General features: G+C 36.6%; 1 protein-coding gene and 2 long non-coding RNA genes across 11 annotated transcripts in view; 2 read left to right on the forward strand and 1 right to left on the reverse strand.

Annotated features, from left to right (window-relative positions):
* The window catches only part of LOC134806383 (mucin-2-like), a 116,864-nt gene that overhangs the window by 41,546 nt on the left and 55,376 nt on the right, over nucleotides 1-19,942 (forward strand). The window lies entirely within an intron of this gene.
* LOC134806470 (uncharacterized) overlaps nucleotides 1-19,942 on the reverse strand; it is a 484,735-nt gene that overhangs the window by 41,133 nt on the left and 423,660 nt on the right. The window lies entirely within an intron of this gene.
* LOC134806242 (uncharacterized) lies at nucleotides 17,092-17,434 on the forward strand. The gene is made up of 2 exons (XR_010146489.1): nucleotides 17,092-17,185; nucleotides 17,221-17,434. It is a non-coding gene; the product is annotated as an uncharacterized LOC134806242 (long non-coding RNA).

The following is a 19,942-nucleotide window of genomic DNA, read 5'->3' on the forward strand; positions in this document are numbered from 1 at the left end:
AAACGGCGTGGCTCCGTTGCATCGGCTGCTCTTGTGTCGGATTCGGCAGTTTGCCCCGGAACCTCCGAAACACGACACCTTTCGGCCAGAAGTCGACGCACTCGATGGTTCCCTGCAGCGGTCGCGGCACGCGCACCACAAAAGAGTTGAAGTGCACGTAGTGGCGCGATCGAAGCTGGAACACCCTCAGCGTGTAGCCGGTCTTCTGGTGTACATACTCCACCACTTCAGCAGCCGTGGCGGTGTAATGCAGGCGCGATACGTACAGCGCCTTACTCGGTGTAGCAATCCGCAAGCCAGAATTAGCCGGTTCGGCGGTACCACACTGAGTCTTACGAGGCGCCGTGCGCGCCTTCTTCTTTCGCCTTCTTTCTTTATGATACCTATAACCAATGACCTTATATTTATGCCTATAACTAAGTGTGTTCCCTAGCAATTTCGGATGTTTAAAAATCCAACAGACTATTTTATTAAGCGTTCAGCAAGACCTCGGATCACCACAGATACGTCGACAACTACGTACATAGAAGCATTATTTTAATCTAGTAGAAATAACACTGCTAACTAAACACAAAAATAAAATATAAAAAAAAGAAAATCACACCAACACCTTTTCTCACGTCCCTCAAGTTGCAAAGGTGGCCATCACGCTCGCCGTTGCCACAAATAGATGGGCATCCTCTGTATCAGCCGTGGCAGCATGGTTGCATTTTTATCGCCTGTCTCTATGCCTGTCGCGTTCTAACAAGTATGTAAGTGCGAAAGTGATGGGCATAGTGACAGGTGATAAAAATAGAACCATGCTGCGCCTACAGGAACTAATTTATATTAACTGTCAAATAAATAACGTCACAGTGTTCAGGTATCGCTGGGGTGACGGCGGATCTGCTTCAGCTTCGCGTCAGTAACTGGGCTATAACCGCGAAAATCGAAGTTCGCAAATTGCGGGGATATTTCTCTGTCACTCTATTTACGCCTTCATCGGAGTAAAAGAGAAAGATCCCCGCAATTTGCGAATTTCGGTTTACGCGGTAGCCGCTCTGGCAGGAAGTTGCGCAGGATCGGGACAGGTGGCATGCTCTCGTTTCGGAGGCCAAGATTCTGTTTGGATCGCTGTGCCAAAATAGTTAGTTAGTTTAGTTAGTTAGTTAGTTAGTTAGTAAGTAACGTTATATATGTAGGTACATAAATAAATAAATAAGAGTGACAAGGCGGTTATGTATGTCATATACATATATTCGTATAAGTTGTTATGTTTTGTGAATTTCAATTTAACAATTAGCGTCTGCTTCTAAAAATACATCTAAATGGTCACTAGTATAGTTTGTTATTTTATAACTAATTAACCTGCCTACTTAATACGTTATGACGGCATAATAATACCTCTTAATTAGTAAGATAAACAAAAATTAAGTAATTCATAATTACCTGGGTTTGTTTTTACTTTTTGTAATAGAGACTGAAGTTTTTAGTTACGAATAACTTTCAGGCAAATCAAGCAATGATCATTGTTTTTATAAAATAAGTCTAAGGTGGTTCGCTATCTATTATTAAGTTTTCTATTATATATAATTATACCTAGTGTCCGATCGAAACCGGATTTTGCCAAACTTCAGTCGGACACTACCGAAATTACAAGATTCAGCGCGACCGAAAGGCTCGGTAGTTTTTTGGCAGAAATGCGATTTTTATGCCAAAACCGAAAGTCGGACTTTACTTCAAACAACATAAACATAATTTATGAAACAAGAGTCTGGTTAGCAAATAAAATAGTCGAATAGATCTCATCTCATTAGCAAGAACACATTGTTAACTTAACTTTATCTCATAGCCATAACAAAGATAGCCAAGATTGGCTAGACTATTTGCAACATTTAATTTAGAAGAGCTAAAGTTATTATTACAATGATTATTTTCCCTCAGAAGACAACTTCTGAGGGAAATAATTGTCGCAAGACTCAACAAAGAGGCAATTTGATTGCTTGTGCGCAAGCGAGTAGATTTCTAGCACCAGTGTTACTTGCCCTCCAGATCCATAATGCATAAGATAGCATTTATTGCTCCCTAACACGAAAAAAAACTGGACAAGTGCTAGTCGGATTCGCCCACCGAGGCCCGAGGGTTCCATACTTAGTATTTGTGTTATAGCGGCAACAGAAATACATCATCTCTGAAAATTCCAACTGTCTGGCTATCACCGTTCATGAGATACAGCCTGGTGACAGACGGACTGACGATCAAACGGACAGAAGGACAGACGGAGAGTGGAGTCTTAGCAATAGGGTCCTGTTTTTACCCTTTGGGTACGGAACGCTAAAAATTAGATGCTACGCTTTTAACCTTTAACCGGTTAGGATTTTTCATCGAGCGTGCTCGTGTCGCCCCGTCAGCTACACCACGCTTTGTCTTATTTATCAGCCTGCGGCGAAATAAGCTGGATATTGTATGTCTTATAGGGTATTTCGCCAGTAAGTGGCCATCCCTTAGTAAGTGGCCACCTGTTAGTAACTGGCCACCCTAAACTAAAAATGAATTCTTCTCACCTATAAACAGAATTCATTTTACTATTAGTATGCGGTGGCTAGTTATTGAAGGCTGGCCAGTTATTGAAACCTTATACTAAAATAAATTTTGTTTATAGGTGAATAGAATTAATTTTTAGTTTAGGGTGGCCAATTACTAACAGGTGGCCATTTACTGGCGAATTACCCTACACGATGAAATTCAATCGGTGATCAGGAACCAACTTTTCTAATTCAGTAATCGATGGCGATTACATTTATGTAGCACTAACACAATTTATTTCTTTTTTATACCTAATTTTTGAGTTAAAATTATTTTTTATATAAGTTATCAGTTTTGGCGGTTAAAAGGTTAAGAAATCGCGAATTTAAGTAAGTAAAATCGACGTTTAGAATTAGGTAGGTACTTACACAAGCTCGGCAAGCGATCGGTATGAAACCCAGTAATAGTATCAATTTTGTCCAAGCATCTGTTACCCAAGCTGTCGCAAAACATGACGGTTATCGATCGAGTGGTTATTAGCCAGAAACTTACACAAGCCTTGCTTCAGAGGAACCGTTTATATTGGGAATGAGATTGAATAAGCTTTTGGCAAAAAAATATATTTTTACTAAGTACAAGCTTTTATCGCTGACTGTTCTTTTCCTTCAACAGGCAACTAACACTCATCGAAACCATTCTAAAAACTCGTTTGATTGAAAAAAAATTAGGTTGTGTTGTTTTATCACAGAGTTTCTATTACAACCTCCTGTCTCCATCACCTCCATGTCATGATAATATTGCATTGTCGTCCAATTTACATATGTATGCAAAATTTCAGCTCAATCGAAAATCGGGAAGTGGGTCAAATTTAGCTTTCAAGTTTTGACCCACACTAACTAACTAACATACAATTACTTAAATAGTACCTAACAGGGCAAATGAAATAAAAGCTTGTAGAAAGATAAATGCCATTCTAGCGCCACCTAAAAAACAGTTTTTTTAAAGTGTCCGTTAAAGCTGTTACAACTGTTACAAGTAGTGAAAGGAATGCAGTAAAAATGTATCAGATGCTGATGATAACACCATAATGGTGTTGCGAAACAGTTATCTAGTCTACGTGATAACAATAATAGACATTTTGTTAACGAGATCTCCAGACAGATTAAATTAATAAGAACAGAGGTTTGATACAAGAAAAGTACAGAAACCCTAGTGTTAATTTCATTTGATAGCATGACGTGCGTTCGCGTTTGTGTTGTCTATTTTTGTATGGGATTTTGAACAGCGCGCCAATCGGGACGTTTTGGGATGTCAAAATTCCATACAAAATGACACTTAATACAAACACGTATTAAATTTACACTAGAGGACAGTAGGACCTCGCTAATTCAGCCGTTGACGAATTATAGAGTTCTTTGCTGCCACAGTACTGCTGACGTTACGTAATTCCGTCCCTCAGCATTTTATCAAGGAAATTGAGAGATTAGCGGCGGCAACAGCGACGACGCGACGCAACAGTACCTAATGCAGCTGCAGTTTGCTCTAAAGGTGACCTTCGGCTGTCTCAGGTGATATTAACGGTCGTCAACAAAATCTCTTAATACTTATCTTTCAAATCTCGAACGCAATTTAAAGATTACACGCATTTCATTTTCGATTTGACTTCGTAAATTGATGTCATTTTGACCACACAAATCTGACTATTAATCTAACATTACGAACCTAAACTAAGTATAGATTTAATATTCGACTTTAAACTAAAATGACTTGTCATGCACCGAAACAAATGTGTAACCATGATCAGAAATATACAAACTTAAATGTGCAGTCAGTGTAAGCGCTTATGGAAGTGCATTTTCTTTAAAAGATCTTATTTACTTTAACATCGTTAGGTTATAAACTTTATTCTGTACAGAAAAAGGTCGCTTTTTAACTGTAATGAGAGGAATACGAAGTTTCAAGAATAAATTGAGTATCAGCTGACTCAGCTGTTACTTTATGTTAGTACATTATGTGAGAAATTGATTTCTTCGGCTGCATATGTAAGTTGGTATTCTTGTACGTGGTTTTCGCTTGGCCGAACATATAAATGGATATAAAAGTTTATGTTGTCATTGGATTTTTCTAAAGTGACTATGCGGAATCATAAATTGATATTGAATTTCTGAGAGTTTTTTATTGCACTAGACTTGACGATTAGGTACATATTACTTGTAATACTAGTTATAATAACAGTAATAAAAAGTGCATTCTTTTAGACTTGACTTTAAAATATGGTCTATAAATCACGTTCAAGGTGTGATTTGTATTATTAGAATAAGCATTTGTAACCATTCGGAGCATTCAACCTTTAAAATCTGATATTGATTTGCAAGTTGATATTACCTCATTATTACCTACTCTCAAGGCATCAAATACCTAATTGTTTTAGGCCGAATGGTATGGCACCAAATCTTACAATACACCATACAGCATGCAATTAATTATATTATATTACCTTATATTATATTATATTGTTTTATACACTAGCAGCTGAAAGCTGATGCGTGTATATCACTGCACTTGTTTTTTTTAACGATTAATGTTCATTTTTTTTTGTTGTTTTAAGTGTCTGTCAAGTCTGTTTTTAAAACTGTTGTTGTTGTGTGTATTTTATGAAATCGAGGAATACTTGAGTAATTGTCTCAAGTATTCCTCGATTTCATAAAATATTTAATAGGGCACTGCATTCTGTTTTTTTAACAAAGTAGCCAGTGTAATAAGAAGGCAGTGACCAGCTGACCGCCTATGGTGCGTGACGCACATTGTCGTGACGCAATGGCTCGACTTGCATGACCGGACATTAGGCGTCATTGTCAACTCCATTGTTGGCACTTGCTATAAATAAATGCCTCGTACTCTCACGTATTTTCTTAACCAGGTCACTTTTTACATGCGAAGAAGATCAATCGCAAAAAAGTTTGTTATTTAGCGGACAGTTGCTACCTAGTACATATATTAACCAAATCCTGCTAATACACACTTCGCGCTCTCCACCTCCACCGGAGACTGGCACACCGCGATCTTACCCACAGCATCCTCTTACCCCGAATAACTCTAAGTATGTTTAGGCGATTTCTAAAATAAATACTTATTAAAAACCTTTTTTCAAATCTGGACATTTTTGGGCTCATCCTACTCAGAATCGACAGCATTCTCCATCCTACCATTAAAAAAATATGTCCCAAAATGTCCATTCCACGTCACGTTTTAGTCTGAAATAATTGTTCACTTGTATGTGCGTGACGTAGTGGAAAGTACAATTTTCATAAAAATTGCTAATACACTTTTTTTAGCATCAGGTTTGAATATGCTAGTGATTCTGAGTTGAAAGAACCCAAAAACACCATAATTTGTGAGAAACAGGTTATCAATATTTATTTTAGAAAACGCCCGTTAACAATTATCTTTTGGTCAGTTTACCTTCAATTTCTAAGCCTCCTCATGACGTCGGTAAACTTAAAAACAGACACAGGAGAAAACTAACCGATTTGTCTCTTTTCACAAAACATTTACAACCTCATCATTAACCTGATGACAACCTAACCTAACTTCAAAAACCATAACCCATGTTTTAAAGTATTTACTATTCAGTATTCGAGTAACTGTAATTTTTCACAAACGGGACAATACTTTTGTACACTTAAGTACAATCTCCATGCGTCACTTGTTCTTTAAAAGCTTATTCCTCGTACATACGTAAAAATTACACACAAATCAGAGAACTTCAAACCTTACGCGCATAGGAATAAAGCTTCATAAGCTTATGTTTTTAATTGTGCGTTTATTAGATAGGAGACAGGCGGCTCTGTCATTCGAATTACCTAGCGACTAGCGGCGAGCCAAAGCCTCACGTGGACCATTATAACGCCTCGGCCACGAGTGGCGACGACTGCGGCGGCAACCATAGGCTGGAGCGAGAGACAGCGATCGGATCTTTCGTTCCCACCTATGGTTGCCGCCGCCACCGTCGCCAGTCGCGCAATGTCGTGGCCGAGCCGTCACATGGACCATTATTAAAATATTCAGAATCGAGTAGGGCTATAACCGCGAACCACATCAGTCAAGCTTAAGTTTTCGATTTAAGCCATTAGATGGCACCATCTCTACATGGCAGATCCTCAATCGCGTAATGGAGCGTAGGTACGTGAACTGTTCACTATGAGACGTCTGCGTACGTCACAAGATTGCAGACGTGTTGTATCCTAAAATAGAGGGCCTACCGCGAATTTTTTAAATATACCTTCTGATTAATACCGTCAGCAGAAGTTGCTAAGCGGGCCAAAATGGGCGGGTGTTCAAAATGATCTTGACGCGACTTTATTGTTAAGAGAATAACTGCCGTTTTTGTTTGAAGAAACGTCACATTTGTCACTGACATATCTAATCCATATCGTTTCTAGATCTATTAATTGACGTATCTTAAAGTTCGAATCAGGCCGTAAGAGCGTGTCAAGGTAATTATGAACACCTCCCCCGCTTAGCAATTTCTACACCTGACTGTATCATATCAGTGCGATAGTGGGGGAATTGACAACCTTTCGATTTTCTATGTTCGCAGTAGGCCCCCAATACGTTATAGTATCCGTAAACTGAGGACTATTCTCTTCCACACTACCATCGTCGTAACAAGAGAAATACCTATAGATATTTATATAGAGGTCACGTTATGCTGGTTTTCTAATACTCTCTTCACCTGCGCTCGCGCAGGCCAAGCAACCAATGAGAACGCTCCGTAGTTTGTCGTTCGCCTTGTACCTGAAGTGGTTTATTGATATTGTCGCTCTGATTTTTGTCTGTTAACTTGTCAACTAAGAATGCATTTAAGTACTTGTTGAGAAAATATTATTTATTACTAATGATTACGGTCAGATGTATTCTTGTTCGGTAAAATACATACATGATTTTTGTAAGGTTCATACACGAAGTTCAAAGAAAAGATGTATTCTTGTTCGGTAAAATGAACAAATCGGTACATACATCAATTTTGTAAGGTATACACGAAGTTCAAGGAAAAGGGAAGCATATATACCTACTGCACACCCGAGAATCAAATCTAATTATAACAATCTGTTATGGTTTTCAACTGGTTTCGATACGACCTTGATCGTGATTGGAGGTGCGCTCTCACGCATGACTTTAGTTCATTTCGCATGCACCAACGTGAGCGATCTTCTATAGTTTAAACAATTTGTACATTTTCGGGTAGTTCTATAACATTTATTGGTTAACCGACCAATTTCAAAACCGCCTGGATCAGTCACTGAACGACCTGACTTTAACCTACATTATTTGATCGTGTAATGTTTTCATATACCCTCAACTGGCATAAGGAGCCATTTAAGGGTAGATTTTGTTTCATCATCATCATCATCATCTCAGCCATAAGACGTCTACTGCTGAGCATAGGCCTCCCCCGTGGATTTGGACCCTGGATTTTTTTGGATTTCTGATTTGGAGATTTTGTTTACTTTTATTTAAATACCTAAAGATACAGAGTATAGGTCGTATCAAAATAAGATCAAAACAGTAATACGTGAGTTGTTAAATGTGAATTGGATTCCCGTTTCCTCAGGGTGTTACCACCAATACCACCATGTTACCACACCAATCGATCTATGGTAGAACGGAACAGTTGACGTCATTCGATCGATTGGTCTAGGTAGAACACCATCCATTATTCTACCATGCCATCGATCGATTGGTGTGGTAACACCCTCAGGGTCCAAATTCACGGTTTTCGTGTTCGAACTGTAGGTACAGTAACTGTTATAGAATTAGCGTAGCTTACTGAACAATGTATTAATTCGTGTAATTTTTTGTTTACAGGTACCTAACGACCATTTACAGTGCAAACTAGCTAGCTTTGTGAGACAAGTAAGTGGTGAATGTACTAAAGTGCTTGACAGACAATTCCCATAATAAACAGTACGAATATACAAATAGATTATCTATCAATAGAGTTACTGTAATACTTTCATATCAGTGCCTCAAGGCGAGGGCGTGGTTGGCTTCCTCATTTAATTTTAAATACGAATGTAACGTAGTTTTATCATGTTCCTTTAATTCTATACCGTAAAACGGGGTGAGTAGGTTTCGCGGGGAGAGGTGGGTGAGAAGGGATTTTAAGGCTACTGCTACAAAAATAATGTATTCCAATTTAAAATGGAGCTATAGTAATACGCATAATAAAAAAAAATCGATCCAACAATCTTCCAAAATCACCTTTGTATGAAAACCCCTCTCACCCCAAATACGAGGCACTACGGGGTGAGGTGGGTTTTCCCAGCGAAATGCTATACATGGAAGTATTCTGTCCGCTCAATTATGACCCAACGCAAACTACCCCGCGATAGGCGGTACTTACAAACTGCTCGATTGGCAATCTCAGTACCACCGAGATGACAGTCAGTGACAAATGGCTAAATTGATTTATAAAAACAACGTTTTTTTGTAATTAAAAATATATTCACGTGTCGTGAAGTGGTGCAGAAGTTATTTTAGTTCATACCAAGGACAGTGGAATCACTTTTCACTTGTAGTAAACAGATAACTTCAGTAGAATTTGGAAAAAACATGACGATTTGTTTTCAATACTACCGTGCTAAGCTAAAACGTAACAACTGCATACGACTTTCATAACAACATACGACTTTTTAAATTGCGAGGATAATAGGGATGGTGTTATGCTAAATGAAGTAGACTATTTTATTAACTTGTGTCTGGTTTAGGTATTTTCTATATAATTATAAATGTAGTAATAAATTCCTTCTTACAGATTTGTATTTTCCTTTTTTAATTCATGAGATGGAGCTATAAAAAAACTACCTAGTTATTTCAAATTAATAATCAAATTTGGTATTGTCATTTTACATTACTTTCCATTCAGATTCCCACAAGATGGTATTCGCAGAGAATTATGGAAAAAAGCTGTCCAATTAGAGAGACATGAAATCGAGTGGATGCCTGGCAAGATATCTAGAATATGTTCTATTCATGAGATATAACCCGTGAGATAATCATACCCGGTCTCCTATATGTAGATACATTTTTCCTATCATGCTTTCACTGAATTAATTTAACAAATACACACATTATCTGAAAATGTTGATCATTTGAATCCACCCTCTACTGTCACATATATGTAGGTTCTCTCTCAAGCCATTTCCGTCAGTAGAAAAGAGCGGCAAACATATTAACTCACGTTATAGACGGGTCTAACGCGTTTTATATTCAATTACCTTGATTTACCGACGTAAATCAGTTTCGTTTCGTATAATGTGAGTTAATATGTGTTCAAAACGCGAATGTTTAAAATATTATAAGAGCGGCAAATTTAGAAAATGTAAGCGCGCGAACGGCTGTGGTATACAAAATTTTAATTTTGCACCTTTTTCTACTGACAAACTTGCTTGACCGGCTATATACATATAAAATATTCTGAACTGAAATTGGGGATTTATTGTGACTCCGCCTGTTCAAATATTTTTGACCCGATTCGTGTACCCATGTAAATTTTGCAGACTGTATAGCCAGTCCGATTTCTAAGATCAAGTTCGCCATACATTTACTATGGCGTACTTGATCTTAGAAAAACGGACAGACTGTACCTGAACGTGACTTCGCACTGCCATGCAGATTGATAATAAAATATACAAAATACTTATTATAGCGGAATACATTTATACAACAATGATATATTTACTTATGTTGATAGTTAGTCTGTCATGTCATAACAACATTTTAACTAGTTATCTTTTAATCTGCATTAAATTATTATACGTGAATTATTTGACTGGTTCTTCACTGTATGGCATAAACCTATCCCTGTCCAAGTCATATTCTAATCAAATATGAACCGCGAACTCTCAGCGGCCAGTACGTACAGCAAGAAGGTTATTAGCGGATTAATGTCGCTGATTGGTAGTTATTGACATTATATGCATTTCATCTACACTTAGCTATGTACCATTAGTGTAATAAAGATGACTCTTATTTTGTTTACCAGCTTTGATTACAGGCTCTGTAAACGCCTAGTCTTATTTGAATGTAGGCGTAATTGTGTATGTGTGCTAATTTGGCCCGAGAATTTGAACTGTAATGTTCCTAAAGGCGGTATCCATGGTTATATATGATCGCAGGGTTTTCCTCTTTATCGTCAAAGTTATGAAATTGAACTACCCAAAATAAAATAAAAACTAAAATACAAACGTCCGGAACACTTATTGTATACACCATTCAGTTTTCATATGTATAAATAAAATGTTATCGAGGTTTGAATTTCAGTTTTGACCCTACTCACACCATCTTACGGTACCTAGTTAGCCACTTTTTGAATTTGAAGATATTTGTGTACATGCCTTGGTAATCTTGGCAGTATGTATCTCGAAATAAAAGGTAAAATTATTACCTCAGTCTATACTTTTACCTACCTTATTCGCATTCCCATCCATCACAAATAAGAGCCACAATAGACATTATAAATATCGAATAAAAATTTAATGTAGCGAGTTTATATCGAATTACAGCCGAAATTCATTTATGTACTTACTTATTTGAATATATGTGACGTTCTACGGGAAAAGGTACCTTATGAGGGTTTCTAGTTTCGGAGATATTAAATGTTTTGTAAAGAGGTGAAAAAATGCTCAATTTTTTTTTATTGTGTGATCTGAAACCTTAATGCGTAACGTTTGTTTACCTGTTTTTATTTTTGTTATAAGTTAGTTATAAGCCTAGTAATGTCGTCTCAGAGTTTAGTAGAAAAGGTACCTTATGGAAAAAAGATTGAAAATTCCCAAAAAAACTAGTCAATACGGGAAAAGAAGTTTGGTAGAGAACTGTATTAGCATTCTGCAAAACTAATTTGATAATTTCAGTTCTGGTTGGGGCGCCTCGCAAATATTATAACCGTACATAGACCGACATCACAAATCCAAGTAGACTGCTATTATACCAAAGTTACTCTCGTCAAGTCTTTCTTAACTAGAATAATCTTCATTTGGTTTGGTCGCATGCAGTAAATCAGCCATTGGTTTGCTGAAAAATGCCAATACCCGACGCATTACCTTATGGAATATCTGAGGTCATTGAACCTCAATGCCGCTTATCTTCAATAGCAACCGAAATATATTATTGATAAGAAATAGACGATTTATACCATCTTAACCCCAAAATATTATTAGTTTATCCTAACTGTTCCATCATCATCATGCCTCATCATGTAACTTGACCACAAGGTACCTTTTCATTACATACAAATTATTGGTCTTTTTTAAGATTATTATGACGAAGAACTAATTAAATTGGGGGCAGTTTAATGTAAATTAATATTTTCTATTCATAAAAGATAAACTATAATATGATTGATATTTTGTAGCGATGTATTATTAGATTTATTTCCATAAGGTACCTTTTCGTAAATGTATGGAGCAAATACTGTTATTGTTATGTAAGTTTAAAGTGGCATAAGGGGTTAAATATAGTATTTAGTTGGGGTTTTAGGATTTATTTCATTTGAATGACAGAATTTCTTTCATATGTGCTCAGAAAAATTGATTGTGTGTCACATTAAAAGTAAAAATATTCAATTTTGTGATTTTATATGAAAAAGTCAGAAAATACATTTTCACCTCTAAATCGGTATTGTTTTTTGCTTAAACTGTCTGTCAGTGTCGTTTTCTAATAGATAAAATTTAAATCTTGAGAGCTCATTGCAATCAATCGTGAAAATGAAATAAAACTTTATTTTCAAGAGATTGGTTAGTATACACATAAATCAGTCGATATCAAAAGTTTCTATTTGCATTACAGAACAAGTCGCAATATTTTTTTAATCTCAGATATATAAGGCATTATTATTTGTAGTCAACTATGTAACTTACTTCAGGAACATAGTTTTTTAGGCGGCTAAACTTAAAACTTCTCTATCGTAAAGTTGCTCATTTCACAACATTATTTTCAAAAAATCATATCTCTGTAACTACGCAACCTAGAAGGTTGATCTTTTGTGTTATCGATAGCTTATTTATTGTAGATTACTGGGGTATGCATAACTCCATACCCGCCATAAGGTACCTTTGACCGTGGGACGTCACATATGTACTACTAAACACCAACTACGCTGCAACATAAATATCGTGAAAATACAACACATGTTAAACAGGTAGTACAATAATAACTGTAATTGTAACATTCGAAATCCCGGAAAACTTTAACTTCGGAAACAATAGTTACCAAGTCCGACGTATCATTATTACATTCATTACTTCTATTGATGTTCCTACAACATTTATTTGAGCGTTATAGGACCTTATATCATTTAAATAAGGTTCAATTTATGTCAGTTAACAATGTGAACTATAGTAAAATGTATTTCCGAACTTCCGAATATCGGAAATTGCAAAATCACTCGTATTTCCATCGCATCAGAGTCTACTTTCGGAACTCGGCATTCGGAAGTGATTCGTAACATACACCCTACGCACTTTTCCGGTTTTAGGGTTATTACGGTTATTACGGTTATTATTTACAATTAGTCTTTCCTGTTCATCAGAGCCTTGGAATTTTACAGGCTTATGTAATGGTAAAATGGTATTTAACATTTAACAAGTCATTAAGGCCGGGTCGGGGTGATCTGCCGAAACGAGAACCGGATTGAAATATAGATTTTCTCGCAAGATAGTGAATTCTTTACTTTTTGAATTTATTAATGTCCGATCGGATATTTACCGAAACCGAAAATGAAAATGAAGGTTCGGTTTAACTCTAGTTTCGGGCGAAACATACCTAATTCCTATGCCGAAAACGTACGAAACCGAAACTTTGGTTTACCGAAAATACAGATTCAGACGGTTTATAAGTTCGGCAGTTTTTGACCGTAACCGAACCTTCGGCAGAATTTATATAGAATTGAACTAGCTGTTGCTTTGTAAGCTGTGTTTGCAACATTGCATTGCATTGTGTGGGCGGAGTCAGGATGTTGATTACAATCAAGAGCATTAAAAAGTTGGTCACTTTGTATGAAGATGTACAATGTAACCAGTTTATATTGCACTTAAGTATAGATGCTTGCCTTTTAATGTCACTGTTATTATTAGTTTTTTACGATCCGCCCCCGCCAACTTACTAAAATAGACAATACGAGGCAATTTCTAAGCTGGGAAATAACATAGTTGTCTGAAATGCGTGAATCATGTAGGTATATCTAAAGCGACGACGGACTTTATGATAATTATGTGAACGATTATTTCCAGAAATTGCAAGTGCAATATGGCCCTCAGTAAAAAAGCTTGAAGATTTCTGTTTTTAAATAATAATTATACCTATAATAATCGTTAAGCACAAGATAAGATAAAACGTTTATTTGGATGCTGCAAAACACACAATTTACAAATATTACAAACAGAGCAAAAGTAAATTATGTACAAAATTTAATTAACAAACAGAAATTCCACACGAAAAATGGATTTACTTGCTGTACGGTGTGTGCATTGCAGCCACACACAAGACATCCTCCAGACTGAGCAAAGTAGCTCTACCCTCTCTGCCACGCATACGGTAGTTTTACTCCATTTTCGAGTCGAAAGTGTCTTTGTGTGACGTTCGTGTCTTTGAACGGACCAATCACGGCACGGGACCTCGCTCACCTCGTCCCCCGCACCCCCGTATTTTTGGCAGCATCGGTTTCATGAAATAATTGCTCTAAACTCCGTCTAGAGGATTCCTAGTCTATGATTGCAGCAAAAACAAGACATTTGCGGTTTTTTTTCCTCACTCATTGTTCTCTTATTCCGCAATCCGCATTGTCATCTGTCAAATGGCATAATTGAAACAAGAAGCATTTAAATTTAAATAGCATCGCTACCTTTACTCACGTCAATGGGAAACCTGCTCCAAATATCAACAGCATTTCTGTTTACGACATTATCAATATTAACATATCATTAGTAAAAGGATATAAATATGAAAATATGCCTTTAACGGCTCACTTAATTTTTACTTTATATAAAAAAATCTGAATATGTTTCCATCTGACAGGAAATTTTTCAGCAAAAATCTGGATTTGATTATGAAATTATTGTGAATGGAATTTACAACCTTAAAGGATGATTCACGTTACACCGGGCTGTGTCCGGACCGGAGCTTCTGGCGCATCGTTTTCTATGGAAAGCATCACGTAATCGCCTGTCATGTCATAGAAAAGTAAGCTCCGGAAGTTCCGGCCCGGACACGGCCCGGTCTAACGTGAGTCATCCTTAACGTTTCGGGACACCTTTAATTAAACTTTTAATCATTTTGGCATTTCTTTACGGAAATTAAAATACTCGTCTACAATGTTACTTGACTTCTCGACGGTCGTAATCTGCGAGAGAAGAGTTGTCGTCCTCGCGTAAAGACCACTTGATCTGGATTGGACTTCCCCGTGCTTATTGCTCCATTTTTTAGCGATATACAAAGGTTACGAAGTATTTTTTGTATTATCAACTAGTTGCTCTCTGAGAAATAGACCTGGCAAACTCTTGAAAATTTTCCAAAAGCTGAATAGCCAAAAAAAACATATTATAATTATCGAACCTGCTTACCAAATTTTTCGAGAATGGTTGAGAAATCTATATCCTTACCGAGTCACTGACAGTGTCAATAATGACATATTCACTAGCTTGTGCGTAAAGTACTTTCTATGCATCTCGCTCGTGGCATGCGGTGGTGATCAAGTGGATCTGACGTCCGACTTTCAATCCGGAGGTCGCGGGTTCAAATCCTGGCTCGTACCAATGAGTTTTTCCAAACCCTTTCGTGCTTGAGAGGAGGCCTGTGCCCAGCAGTGGGACGTATAATATAGGCTAAATTATAATATTGTTATATTAATATTCATCTCGCTCATACTGATATATCCAGCGTAATTAAGTTAAAAAAGAATTGATATAGCCAATTTCAGCTGTAATGAAAAACCGGCCAAGTGCGCGTCGGACTCGCGCACGAAGGGTTCCGTACCATTACGCAAAAAACGCCAAAAATCACGTTTGTTGTATGGTAGCCCCACTTAAATATCTATTTTATTCTGTTTTTAGTATTTGTTGTTATAGCGGCAACAGAAATACATACATCATCTGTGAAAATGTCAACCGTCTAGCTATCACAGTTCATGAGATACAACCTGGTGACAGACAGACAGACGAATAGACGGTCAGACGGATAGACGGTCAGACGGACAGACGAACAGACGGACAGCGGAGTCTTAGTAATAGGGTTCCGTTTTTACCTTTTGGGTACGGAAACCTAAAATGATCAATTACATTTAATAACTTTTATCTTAATTGACCATCTGACCGATTCTTTCCTCATAAATTCTGCCACCAAAATGCTACGACTGCTCGTATCATGAATCATCGGAATATACTGATATTTTATTGTCTTCCTGACGGCCACGGAAAGTGTAAACCAGTTGCAGCTCCAAACATGTCCATATCAACTTTATTTACCACCTTTATGAGAATTTCATTACTAATTAACTCTTTTATAGTTATCGGTGTTGTGCGAAAAGTTCCTGTTTTAAAGCTTATGACCTCTTCTGTATTATTTTATCATTTTAAAGGTCAGGCGCCTTGTGAATAATTGTGGTCTTCTTTCATATAAATGCTCATTCGGTATCTGGTTTTCTGGCTCACTGGTTATTCGATTAGGTACTAACATGATGATAATGATTGTAAAAACTATCCTAATAACAGAGCGTATTTATATTATTCACAGAAAACTGGTCTGTGATAATATTAGTAGGGATAGGAAGGTATTATGAACTTACACGGTCCTAGTAGATATAGGGGAACAAACATTACGAGCCATAATTCTTTATTTCCAGAAATACAATTCAGTAACAAATACAAATCAAACTTAAAAGGAACTACAACCTACAACTAATTATTAATCTAAACAAGCAGCAAACAAACTACTAAATCTAAAAAAACGTCCCCAAAATCATCCGCCTCCGGAAAACATCCCAAAATGCTGGCGACATTCCCCCTCTGAATAGTCAAGCCTAGCCTCTGAGCAAAGAACGAGCCCGCCCTACGGTCGTCTGAGACGCCTACCAGTCGAACTTAACAAACATTTGAATGCTATTCATAATGATTTACAATTTAGAATATACACAGTCATAAATTAAATACTCAGTACCTACTTCCGGAATGTAGCCTTGCACATTCAGACAGTTAGGCACTATATTTGTGAACTGGTCTAGTTTTATTAGCCTTCAGACTGCTATCATTACCTACGTCAAAAACAGTTTTAATTACATACCTACCTACTGTAATTGTAATTTTATTGCAATACATATACATTAATTTAGTTATAGGTAGGTAAATGAGAAGCTTAATTTTACTCATAGGCTTTTTTTCTTAAATCTATCTCAAAGTTTTAATCATCAGTAGCGTATACTGGATAGAGCGAAAACTAGTACCGTAAAATGGGGTGAGTAGGCATAAAACTGACATTCAAAACTCGATAAAACTTTATTTTTACATGTGGCAAACTGGTTTTTCGGTTCCGGTCGTTTGAACTTTAGTTTTTTTATGGTTTTGTGTAGTTCCATTTCATAACTTTAAAGATAAATACGAAATAGTAGGAAATCCCAGCTCACCCCGTAGTACTTATGGTGAGTGAGGATGAGGAGGGTAGTGAGGAGGGATTTCCTACTAAGGTGAGTTTTGAAAATTGTTGGATCGACACTTTGGGATTATGAACAGTATAATAGCTTGATTTGTTATTAGAATACCTACCGTGAAACCTCCCAACTATAGTCCAATACTGCAACTATGGTCCAGAAGTTCAAAAGGAAATTAAGTATCAATACCAATGTTCCTTTTGGTTTACTCCGAGTTTTTTCTTCCATTTATAAACATACCTTGTGTTAGAACTACAAAAACACAGTAAAAGATACAGTACCGTAAAATGGGGTGAGTAGGGTATCAAAACTGAAATTCAAACCTCGATAACATTTTATTTTTACATATGAAAACTGAATGGTGTATATAATAAGTGTTCCGGACGTTTGTATTTTAGTTTTTATTTTGTTTTGGGTAGTTCCATTTCATAACTTTGACGATAAAGAGGAAACCCCACCTCGCCCCGTAGTGCCTCGTATTTGGGGTGAGAGTGGTTTTCACACAAAGGTGATTATGGAAGATTCTTGGATCGTTTTTTTTTATTATGCGTATTTCTATAGCTCCATTTTAAATTGGAATACATTATTTTTGTAGCAGTAGCCTTAAAATCCCTTCTCACTCCCCTCTCAAAGCTTCTCTCCCCATTCATAACCCACCTCTCCCCGCGAAACCTACGCACCCCGTTTTACGGTACCTGAACGAAAAAAATACAGTTAATTTTGGACCATAGCTGGGAGCTTTAGCCTGTAATTGGGTCAAACAGATCACTGTGTTATGTCTTTCCTGTAGACATACACAAGAGTTAAGGGCTATAAAGGTTAATTTTCTTATTTAACCCTTATCCACGTGAAAAGGTCCTCCTTTTATTTAGAGAACTATGATAACATCATTGCTTACACGCCCACAAGCACAGGAGAGAAAAATGTGCTGTTCGCGATAACACACTAGTTTTCTCTCCTGTGGGCAATAGTTAACAGCTTGTGGGCATGTAAGCAATGATTTTATCATAGTTCTCTAAATAAAAGGAGGACCTTTTCACGTGGATAAGGGTTAAATAAGAAAATTAACCTTTATAGCCCTTAACTCTTGTGTATGTCTACAGGAAAGACATAACACAGTGATCTGTTTGACCCAATTGTGAGGTTTTTACCTTATATAATGTACGTAGCAGTAGCCTGTATAAACCAACACACAGGTTTTTAATGTTTTTTTTTTAAAACGCTCACCTACCGCAACGCTATGCTCCTAATTTTAGGAACTTGTTACTATTAAGGCTAGAGAGCGTTGGGTAAATACGGACATTGGATAATATTGACACTAGAATATCATACGGCACACGTATATCCGTTTCCTCTTTTGTTGTTGATCAAAAGTAACATAATACAAAAGGTTATAGTAAGATGGTAAATAATAATGTAGTTTCGTACCTAAGATGACACCTGCTTTAAATACCTAGGTATAGGTACCTAGTCAATATTTTATCAGTATTTTTGATTCCGCATTTCTAAAATTTGATGTTAGATTGCAACAAATGATTGGTGTAGGTAAAAAGTTATATAAAGCACATCTTAGTTATAAAATAAGTGATAGTAGGTTTTTAAAATGTGTAGTCACAATACATCTTTGCGAAATGTCAAATGAAATGATATATCGCCGGCAGTAAGTAGCTATCCTCGTTCGAAAAACTAAATGTCAATTCGTCCACTTTGCAACCAATAGACATGTATTGTTCGCACATATACCCGCTCTATATATAGTATAAACGGTCTTATATCAAAGACACATGGGCTAGTTTCGTATAGCACGTTAAGAAAAAGGTGTTCGGACATTCAACTAAAATGCCACTGGAGATTCGAAGCATGGAAATGTCAGCTGATAAATGGCTGATAACGGTGATTTAATTGAGAGGTGTCCTATTATAATGTTAATATTAGTTATCTTTCATATGTGTGATATACCTAAGACATCTACATAGTTGCGCAAGATACCTATTCGCAGACGCTCTAGGGCGCATTAATGTCATCATATAAGCTTAAAATTGGCGTCAATATTTGGGTTTAATTAACTTGTTTTTTTTTGCTGTTGTTCTGTCCTGTAAACCCGGGAATGACAGTAATAAAGATTCATGAAATAAATCTTCTCTTCTTCTTCTTTACATTTAAAAGCTGTGCTCTTGTCGGTGGAGCAATCGCGAACTCGTCCGGTCCTCTGCCAACTCCTTAACCTTCTGGTATGACACGACCTGAACCTTTTCTTTTATATGGTTGAAAGAAATGCGAAGACAATATTAGTAACAAAGATTTTTAGAATGCTGTAACACGTGCTTTTTGCATAATTAGTGCATTGCCTTTAAAGTTTGGTCTTAAAAAAATACTGTTCTCGCCACCTTTCAACTGTTTTAAGTAATCTCTTTTTTACCCCTTAAAATCAGACAATACCTTTTGTACACCTTGACAGATGACTTCAGCAACATTTGAGAAACACAACGCTTTCTAGGTTTTCAAAATATTAATTTAATGTCCCACACAGATCTTATACGTAAGTATATTTTATTTGAATCTTCAGCACTTTCTTATAAGAATATTTGGCACGCAAATATGTTATATAATATTTAAATCGATCGCGTTTTGAAAACATATTAACTCACATTTATAGACGACCCTATCGCGAATTTGTTAATTTTTATTAAATATATATAAGGTAATAGAACGCAAATATGTACGTTGTTATTATTA

This window comes from Cydia splendana, chromosome 3 (genome assembly GCF_910591565.1).
Source record: "Cydia splendana chromosome 3, ilCydSple1.2, whole genome shotgun sequence".
In the NCBI taxonomy this organism is placed as follows: domain Eukaryota; kingdom Metazoa; phylum Arthropoda; class Insecta; order Lepidoptera; family Tortricidae; genus Cydia; species Cydia splendana.